Source organism: Lactuca serriola, chromosome 4 (assembly GCF_051521515.1).
Source record: "Lactuca serriola cultivar US96UC23 chromosome 4, Lser_US96UC23_V15, whole genome shotgun sequence".
Classification (NCBI taxonomy): domain Eukaryota; kingdom Viridiplantae; phylum Streptophyta; class Magnoliopsida; order Asterales; family Asteraceae; genus Lactuca; species Lactuca serriola.
In genome coordinates this window covers 271,556,352-271,567,186 of record NC_136411.1, presented here as the reverse complement: position 1 = coordinate 271,567,186, position 10,835 = coordinate 271,556,352, and positions in this window count along the sequence as shown.

Genomic DNA, 10,835 nt, shown 5'->3' with positions numbered 1-10,835 from the left:
ATATGAAGCCTTTATAACAAAGTTGGTGGTTACTAGCCACCCAACCAACTACTCAGTAAAACTAATAATGGAAATTAAAGAAACTCATGAAACCACACAAAAAAACGTCTGACACACTGATGAATGAAAAAAGTGTCCATGCTCCGTTAAGGAGCAAAAAGAAGCATTAAAGTGTAATCCAAATCCACCAAAGAGTATCAACAATGGCTAGAAGGCTTGACGAAGCAAAAAGTAACAGTTTTGAGCACTTATTAAGCCTTTAAAATGTTGCCCTAGCCTTCATGCGACCCTAATTTAATACGTAGGTTACCATGCACAACCCAACCATTGAGTACAAACCACCTTCTAGCCTACTAGTAATCACTAATCCATCACATTTTTCGGCTTTTCATGAGCCATGCATGGATCCTCCCCTCCCTCTTTGAAAGGAAATGACCTTAATTCATCAAGGCCATCCTCAACAAGATACGGTGAAAGGTCTCCCACATTAAAGGTAGCATGCACTCCATGGTCTCGTCCCAGATCAACCTTATAAGTATTATCATTGACATGTGTCACCACTTTGTAAGGACCTTCAGCTCTTGGCATCAACTTTTGTTCTTCCTTTTGTTAGCAAAACGTTCTTTCCTCATATGCGCCTAAACCACGTCACCATCTTGTAAGACACGTGGTTTCCTATGCATGTTGGAATTCTGTTTGTACACGTCATACACAGCTTCAATCTTCACACAAACTTGTTGGTGTAGTTACATCATGGCCTTCAAATTGTCATTTGCATCCTTGTGAACCAATTCACCATTTGGAAATGGAATGAAATACAAAGGCTTGTAAGGATTCACACCATACACCACTTACGTAGGCTTATAAGGACCTTCACCTTTTGGCATCAACTTTTGTTTGGAAAACGTTCTTTCCTCATATGCACCAACACCAAATCACCATCTTGAAAGACACGAGGTTTCCTATATATGTTGGAATTCTGTTTGTACACGTCAATCACGGCTTCAATCTTCACACTAGCTTGTTGGTGTAGTTTCGTCATGGCCTTCAACTTGTCATTAGCATCCTTGTGAACCAATTCATCGTTTGGAAATGGAATAATATACAAAGGCTCGTAAGGATTCACACCATACACCACTTACAAAGGCTTGTAAGGACCTTCAGCTCTTGGCATCAACTCTTGTTCAAAGTGAACAAAGGTTAGTTTGATTAAAATTTCATCTATCTCTTTTTTCCATGCATAATTGGCTTATATGAAGCCTTTATAACAAAGTTGGTGGTTACTAGCCACCCAACCAACTACTCAGTAAAACTAATAATGGAAATTAAAGAAACTCATGAAACCACACAAAAAAACGTCTGACACACTGATGAATGAAAAAAGTGTCCATGCTCCGTTAAGGAGCAAAAAGAAGCATTAAAGTGTAATCCAAATCCACCAAAGAGTATCAACAATGGCTAGAAGGCTTGACGAAGCAAAAAGTAACAGTTTTGAGCACTTATTAAGCCTTTAAAATGTTGCCCTAGCCTTCATGCGACCCTAATTTAATACGTAGGTTACCATGCACAACCCAACCATTGAGTACAAACCACCTTCTAGCCTACTAGTAATCACTAATCCATCACATTTTTCGGCTTTTCATGAGCCATGCATGGATCCTCCCCTCCCTCTTTGAAAGGAAATGACCTTAATTCATCAAGGCCATCCTCAACAAGATACGGTGAAAGGTCTCCCACATTAAAGGTAGCATGCACTCCATGGTCTCGTCCCAGATCAACCTTATAAGTATTATCATTGACATGTGTCACCACTTTGTAAGGACCTTCAGCTCTTGGCATCAACTTTTGTTCTTCCTTTTGTTAGCAAAACGTTCTTTCCTCATATGCGCCTAAACCACGTCACCATCTTGTAAGACACGTGGTTTCCTATGCATGTTGGAATTCTGTTTGTACACGTCATACACAGCTTCAATCTTCACACAAACTTGTTGGTGTAGTTACATCATGGCCTTCAAATTGTCATTTGCATCCTTGTGAACCAATTCACCATTTGGAAATGGAATGAAATACAAAGGCTTGTAAGGATTCACACCATACACCACTTACGTAGGCTTATAAGGACCTTCACCTTTTGGCATCAACTTTTGTTTGGAAAACGTTCTTTCCTCATATGCACCAACACCAAATCACCATCTTGAAAGACACGAGGTTTCCTATACATGTTGGAATTCTGTTTGTACACGTCAATCACGGCTTCAATCTTCACACTAGCTTGTTGGTGTAGTTTCGTCATGGCCTTCAACTTGTCATTAGCATCCTTGTGAACCAATTCATCGTTTGGAAATGGAATAATATACAAAGGCTCGTAAGGATTCACACCATACACCACTTACAAAGGCTTGTAAGGACCTTCAGCTCTTGGCATCAACTCTTGTTCAAAGTGAACAAAGGTTAGTTTGATTAAAATTTCATCTATCTCTTTTTTCCATGCATAATTGGCTTATATGAAGCCTTTATAACAAAGTTGGTGGTTACTAGCCACCCAACCAACTACTCAGTAAAACTAATAATGGAAATTAAAGAAACTCATGAAACCACACAAAAAAACGTCTGACACACTGATGAATGAAAAAAGTGTCCATGCTCCGTTAAGGAGCAAAAAGAAGCATTAAAGTGTAATCCAAATCCACCAAAGAGTATCAACAATGGCTAGAAGGCTTGACGAAGCAAAAAGTAACAGTTTTGAGCACTTATTAAGCCTTTAAAATGTTGCCCTAGCCTTCATGCGACCCTAATTTAATACGTAGGTTACCATGCACAACCCAACCATTGAGTACAAACCACCTTCTAGCCTACTAGTAATCACTAATCCATCACATTTTTCGGCTTTTCATGAGCCATGCATGGATCCTCCCCTCCCTCTTTGAAAGGAAATGACCTTAATTCATCAAGGCCATCCTCAACAAGATACGGTGAAAGGTCTCCCACATTAAAGGTAGCATGCACTCCATGGTCTCGTCCCAGATCAACCTTATAAGTATTATCATTGACATGTGTCACCACTTTGTAAGGACCTTCAGCTCTTGGCATCAACTTTTGTTCTTCCTTTTGTTAGCAAAACGTTCTTTCCTCATATGCGCCTAAACCACGTCACCATCTTGTAAGACACGTGGTTTCCTATGCATGTTGGAATTCTGTTTGTACACGTCATACACAGCTTCAATCTTCACACAAACTTGTTGGTGTAGTTACATCATGGCCTTCAAATTGTCATTTGCATCCTTGTGAACCAATTCACCATTTGGAAATGGAATGAAATACAAAGGCTTGTAAGGATTCACACCATACACCACTTACGTAGGCTTATAAGGACCTTCACCTTTTGGCATCAACTTTTGTTTGGAAAACGTTCTTTCCTCATATGCACCAACACCAAATCACCATCTTGAAAGACACGAGGTTTCCTATACATGTTGGAATTCTGTTTGTACACGTCAATCACGGCTTCAATCTTCACACTAGCTTGTTGGTGTAGTTTCGTCATGGCCTTCAACTTGTCATTAGCATCCTTGTGAACCAATTCATCGTTTGGAAATGGAATAATATACAAAGGCTCGTAAGGATTCACACCATACACCACTTACAAAGGCTTGTAAGGACCTTCAGCTCTTGGCATCAACTCTTGTTCAAAGTGAACAAAGGTTAGTTTGATTAAAATTTCATCTATCTCTTTTTTCCATGCATAATTGGCTTATATGAAGCCTTTATAACAAAGTTGGTGGTTACTAGCCACCCAACCAACTACTCAGTAAAACTAATAATGGAAATTAAAGAAACTCATGAAACCACACAAAAAAACGTCTGACACACTGATGAATGAAAAAAGTGTCCATGCTCCGTTAAGGAGCAAAAAGAAGCATTAAAGTGTAATCCAAATCCACCAAAGAGAATCAACAATGGCTAGAAGGCTTGACGAAGCAAAAAGTAACAGTTTTGAGCACTTATTAAGCCTTTAAAATGTTGCCCTAGCCTTCATGCGACCCTAATTTAATACGTAGGTTACCATGCACAACCCAACCATTGAGTACAAACCACCTTCTAGCCTACTAGTAATCACTAATCCATCACATTTTTCGGCTTTTCATGAGCCATGCATGGATCCTCCCCTCCCTCTTTGAAAGGAAATGACCTTAATTCATCAAGGCCATCCTCAACAAGATACGGTGAAAGGTCTCCCACATTAAAGGTAGCATGCACTCCATGGTCTCGTCCCAGATCAACCTTATAAGTATTATCATTGACATGTGTCACCACTTTGTAAGGACCTTCAGCTCTTGGCATCAACTTTTGTTCTTCCTTTTGTTAGCAAAACGTTCTTTCCTCATATGCGCCTAAACCACGTCACCATCTTGTAAGACACGTGGTTTCCAATGCATGTTGGAATTCTGTTTGTACACGTCATACACAGCTTCAATCTTCACACAAACTTGTTGGTGTAGTTACATCATGGCCTTCAAATTGTCATTTGCATCCTTGTGAACCAATTCACCATTTGGAAATGGAATGAAATACAAAGGCTTGTAAGGATTCACACCATACACCACTTACGTAGGCTTATAAGGACCTTCACCTTTTGGCATCAACTTTTGTTTGGAAAACGTTCTTTCCTCATATGCACCAACACCAAATCACCATCTTGAAAGACACGAGGTTTCCTATACATGTTGGAATTCTGTTTGTACACGTCAATCACGGCTTCAATCTTCACACTAGCTTGTTGGTGTAGTTTCGTCATGGCCTTCAACTTGTCATTAGCATCCTTGTGAACCAATTCATCGTTTGGAAATGGAATAATATACAAAGGCTCGTAAGGATTCACACCATACACCACTTACAAAGGCTTGTAAGGACCTTCAGCTCTTGGCATCAACTCTTGTTCAAAGTGAACAAAGGTTAGTTTGATTAAAATTTCATCTATCTCTTTTTTCCATGCATAATTGGCTTATATGAAGCCTTTATAACAAAGTTGGTGGTTACTAGCCACCCAACCAACTACTCAGTAAAACTAATAATGGAAATTAAAGAAACTCATGAAACCACACAAAAAAACGTCTGACACACTGATGAATGAAAAAAGTGTCCATGCTCCGTTAAGGAGCAAAAAGAAGCATTAAAGTGTAATCCAAATCCACCAAAGAGTATCAACAATGGCTAGAAGGCTTGACGAAGCAAAAAGTAACAGTTTTGAGCACTTATTAAGCCTTTAAAATGTTGCCCTAGCCTTCATGCGACCCTAATTTAATACGTAGGTTACCATGCACAACCCAACCATTGAGTACAAACCACCTTCTAGCCTACTAGTAATCACTAATCCATCACATTTTTCGGCTTTTCATGAGCCATGCATGGATCCTCCCCTCCCTCTTTGAAAGGAAATGACCTTAATTCATCAAGGCCATCCTCAACAAGATACGGTGAAAGGTCTCCCACATTAAAGGTAGCATGCACTCCATGGTCTCGTCCCAGATCAACCTTATAAGTATTATCATTGACATGTGTCACCACTTTGTAAGGACCTTCAGCTCTTGGCATCAACTTTTGTTCTTCCTTTTGTTAGCAAAACGTTCTTTCCTCATATGCGCCTAAACCACGTCACCATCTTGTAAGACACGTGGTTTCCTATGCATGTTGGAATTCTGTTTGTACACGTCATACACAGCTTCAATCTTCACACAAACTTGTTGGTGTAGTTACATCATGGCCTTCAAATTGTCATTTGCATCCTTGTGAACCAATTCACCATTTGGAAATGGAATGAAATACAAAGGCTTGTAAGGATTCACACCATACACCACTTACGTAGGCTTATAAGGACCTTCACCTTTTGGCATCAACTTTTGTTTGGAAAACGTTCTTTCCTCATATGCACCAACACCAAATCACCATCTTGAAAGACACGAGGTTTCCTATACATGTTGGAATTCTGTTTGTACACGTCAATCACGGCTTCAATCTTCACACTAGCTTGTTGGTGTAGTTTCGTCATGGCCTTCAACTTGTCATTAGCATCCTTGTGAACCAATTCATCGTTTGGAAATGGAATAATATACAAAGGCTCGTAAGGATTCACACCATACACCACTTATAAAGGCTTGTAAGGACCTTCAGCTCTTGGCATCAACTCTTGTTCAAAGTGAACAAAGGTTAGTTTGATTAAAATTTCATCTATCTCTTTTTTCCATGCATAATTGGCTTATATGAAGCCTTTATAACAAAGTTGGTGGTTACTAGCCACCCAACCAACTACTCAGTAAAACTAATAATGGAAATTAAAGAAACTCATGAAACCACACAAAAAAACGTCTAACACACTGATGAATGAAAAAAGTGTCCATGCTCCGTTAAGGAGCAAAAAGAAGCATTAAAGTGTAATCCAAATCCACCAAAGAGAATCAACAATGGCTAGAAGGCTTGACGAAGCAAAAAGTAACAGTTTTGAGCACTTATTAAGCCTTTAAAATGTTGCCCTAGCCTTCATGCGACCCTAATTTAATACGTACGTTACCATGCACAACCCAACCATTGAGTACAAACCACCTTCTAGCCTACTAGTAATCACTAATCCATCACATTTTTCGGCTTTTCATGAGCCATGCATGGATCCTCCCCTCCCTCTTTGAAAGGAAATGACCTTAATTCATCAAGGCCATCCTCAACAAGATACGGTGAAAGGTCTCCCACATTAAAGGTAGCATGCACTCCATGGTCTCGTCCCAGATCAACCTTATAAGTATTATCATTGACATGTGTCACCACTTTGTAAGGACCTTCAGCTCTTGGCATCAACTTTTGTTCTTCCTTTTGTTAGCAAAACGTTCTTTCCTCATATGCGCCTAAACCACGTCACCATCTTGTAAGACACGTGGTTTCCTATGCATGTTGGAATTCTGTTTGTACACGTCATACACAGCTTCAATCTTCACACAAACTTGTTGGTGTAGTTACATCATGGCCTTCAAATTGTCATTTGCATCCTTGTGAACCAATTCACCATTTGGAAATGGAATGAAATACAAAGGCTTGTAAGGATTCACACCATACACCACTTACGTAGGCTTATAAGGACCTTCACCTTTTGGCATCAACTTTTGTTTGGAAAACGTTCTTTCCTCATATGCACCAACACCAAATCACCATCTTGAAAGACACGAGGTTTCCTATACATGTTGGAATTCTGTTTGTACACGTCAATCACGGCTTCAATCTTCACACTAGCTTGTTGGTGTAGTTTCGTCATGGCCTTCAACTTGTCATTAGCATCCTTGTGAACCAATTCATCGTTTGGAAATGGAATAATATACAAAGGCTCGTAAGGATTCACACCATACACCACTTACAAAGGCTTGTAAGGACCTTCAGCTCTTGGCATCAACTCTTGTTCAAAGTGAACAAAGGTTAGTTTGATTAAAATTTCATCTATCTCTTTTTTCCATGCATAATTGGCTTATATGAAGCCTTTATAACAAAGTTGGTGGTTACTAGCCACCCAACCAACTACTCAGTAAAACTAATAATGGAAATTAAAGAAACTCATGAAACCACACAAAAAAACGTCTGACACACTGATGAATGAAAAAAGTGTCCATGCTCCGTTAAGGAGCAAAAAGAAGCATTAAAGTGTAATCCAAATCCACCAAAGAGTATCAACAATGGCTAGAAGGCTTGACGAAGCAAAAAGTAACAGTTTTGAGCACTTATTAAGCCTTTAAAATGTTGCCCTAGCCTTCATGCGACCCTAATTTAATACGTAGGTTACCATGCACAACCCAACCATTGAGTACAAACCACCTTCTAGCCTACTAGTAATCACTAATCCATCACATTTTTCGGCTTTTCATGAGCCATGCATGGATCCTCCCCTCCCTCTTTGAAAGGAAATGACCTTAATTCATCAAGGCCATCCTCAACAAGATACGGTGAAAGGTCTCCCACATTAAAGGTAGCATGCACTCCATGGTCTCGTCCCAGATCAACCTTATAAGTATTATCATTGACATGTGTCACCACTTTGTAAGGACCTTCAGCTCTTGGCATCAACTTTTGTTCTTCCTTTTGTTAGCAAAACGTTCTTTCCTCATATGCGCCTAAACCACGTCACCATCTTGTAAGACACGTGGTTTCCTATGCATGTTGGAATTCTGTTTGTACACGTCATACACAGCTTCAATCTTCACACAAACTTGTTGGTGTAGTTACATCATGGCCTTCAAATTGTCATTTGCATCCTTGTGAACCAATTCACCATTTGGAAATGGAATGAAATACAAAGGCTTGTAAGGATTCACACCATACACCACTTACGTAGGCTTATAAGGACCTTCACCTTTTGGCATCAACTTTTGTTTGGAAAACGTTCTTTCCTCATATGCACCAACACCAAATCACCATCTTGAAAGACACGAGGTTTCCTATACATGTTGGAATTCTGTTTGTACACGTCAATCACGGCTTCAATCTTCACACTAGCTTGTTGGTGTAGTTTCGTCATGGCCTTCAACTTGTCATTAGCATCCTTGTGAACCAATTCATCGTTTGGAAATGGAATAATATACAAAGGCTCGTAAGGATTCACACCATACACCACTTACAAAGGCTTGTAAGGACCTTCAGCTCTTGGCATCAACTCTTGTTCAAAGTGAACAAAGGTTAGTTTGATTAAAATTTCATCTATCTCTTTTTTCCATGCATAATTGGCTTATATGAAGCCTTTATAACAAAGTTGGTGGTTACTAGCCACCCAACCAACTACTCAGTAAAACTAATAATGGAAATTAAAGAAACTCATGAAACCACACAAAAAAACGTCTGACACACTGATGAATGAAAAAAGTGTCCATGCTCCGTTAAGGAGCAAAAAGAAGCATTAAAGTGTAATCCAAATCCACCAAAGAGAATCAACAATGGCTAGAAGGCTTGACGAAGCAAAAAGTAACAGTTTTGAGCACTTATTAAGCCTTTAAAATGTTGCCCTAGCCTTCATGCGACCCTAATTTAATACGTAGGTTACCATGCACAACCCAACCATTGAGTACAAACCACCTTCTAGCCTACTAGTAATCACTAATCCATCACATTTTTCGGCTTTTCATGAGCCATGCATGGATCCTCCCCTCCCTCTTTGAAAGGAAATGACCTTAATTCATCAAGGCCATCCTCAACAAGATACGGTGAAAGGTCTCCCACATTAAAGGTAGCATGCACTCCATGGTCTCGTCCCAGATCAACCTTATAAGTATTATCATTGACATGTGTCACCACTTTGTAAGGACCTTCAGCTCTTGGCATCAACTTTTGTTCTTCCTTTTGTTAGCAAAACGTTCTTTCCTCATATGCGCCTAAACCACGTCACCATCTTGTAAGACACGTGGTTTCCTATGCATGTTGGAATTCTGTTTGTACACGTCATACACAGCTTCAATCTTCACACAAACTTGTTGGTGTAGTTACATCATGGCCTTCAAATTGTCATTTGCATCCTTGTGAACCAATTCACCATTTGGAAATGGAATGAAATACAAAGGCTTGTAAGGATTCACACCATACACCACTTACGTAGGCTTATAAGGACCTTCACCTTTTGGCATCAACTTTTGTTTGGAAAACGTTCTTTCCTCATATGCACCAACACCAAATCACCATCTTGAAAGACACGAGGTTTCCTATACATGTTGGAATTCTGTTTGTACACGTCAATCACGGCTTCAATCTTCACACTAGCTTGTTGGTGTAGTTTCGTCATGGCCTTCAACTTGTCATTAGCATCCTTGTGAACCAATTCATCGTTTGGAAATGGAATAATATACAAAGGCTCGTAAGGATTCACACCATACACCACTTACAAAGGCTTGTAAGGACCTTCAGCTCTTGGCATCAACTCTTGTTCAAAGTGAACAAAGGTTAGTTTGATTAAAATTTCATCTATCTCTTTTTTCCATGCATAATTGGCTTATATGAAGCCTTTATAACAAAGTTGGTGGTTACTAGCCACCCAACCAACTACTCAGTAAAACTAATAATGGAAATTAAAGAAACTCATGAAACCACACAAAAAAACGTCTGACACACTAATGAATGAAAAAAGAGTCCATGCTCCGTTAAGGAGCAAAAGGAAGCATTAAAGTGTAATCCAAATCCACCAAAGAGTATCAACAATGGCTAGAAGGCTTGACGAAGCAAAAAGTAACAGTTTTGAGCACTTATTAAGCCTTTAAAATGTTGCCCTAGCCTTCATGCGACCCTAATTTAATACGTAGGTTACCATGCACAACCCAACCATTGAGTACAAACCACCTTCTAGCCTACTAGTAATCACTAATCCATCACATTTTTCGGCTTTTCATGAGCCATGCATGGATCCTCCCCTCCCTCTTTGAAAGGAAATGACCTTAATTCATCAAGGCCATCCTCAACAAGATACGGTGAAAGGTCTCCCACATTAAAGGTAGCATGCACTCCATGGTCTCGTCCCAGATCAACCTTATAAGTATTATCATTGACATGTGTCACCACTTTGTAAGGACCTTCAGCTCTTGGCATCAACTTTTGTTCTTCCTTTTGTTAGCAAAACGTTCTTTCCTCATATGCGCCTAAACCACGTCACCATCTTGTAAGACACGTGGTTTCCTATGCATGTTGGAATTCTGTTTGTACACGTCATACACAGCTTCAATCTTCACACAAACTTGTTGGTGTAGTTACATCATGGCCTTCAAATTGTCATTTGCATCCTTGTGAACCAATTCACCATTTGGAAATGGAATGAAATACAAAGGCTT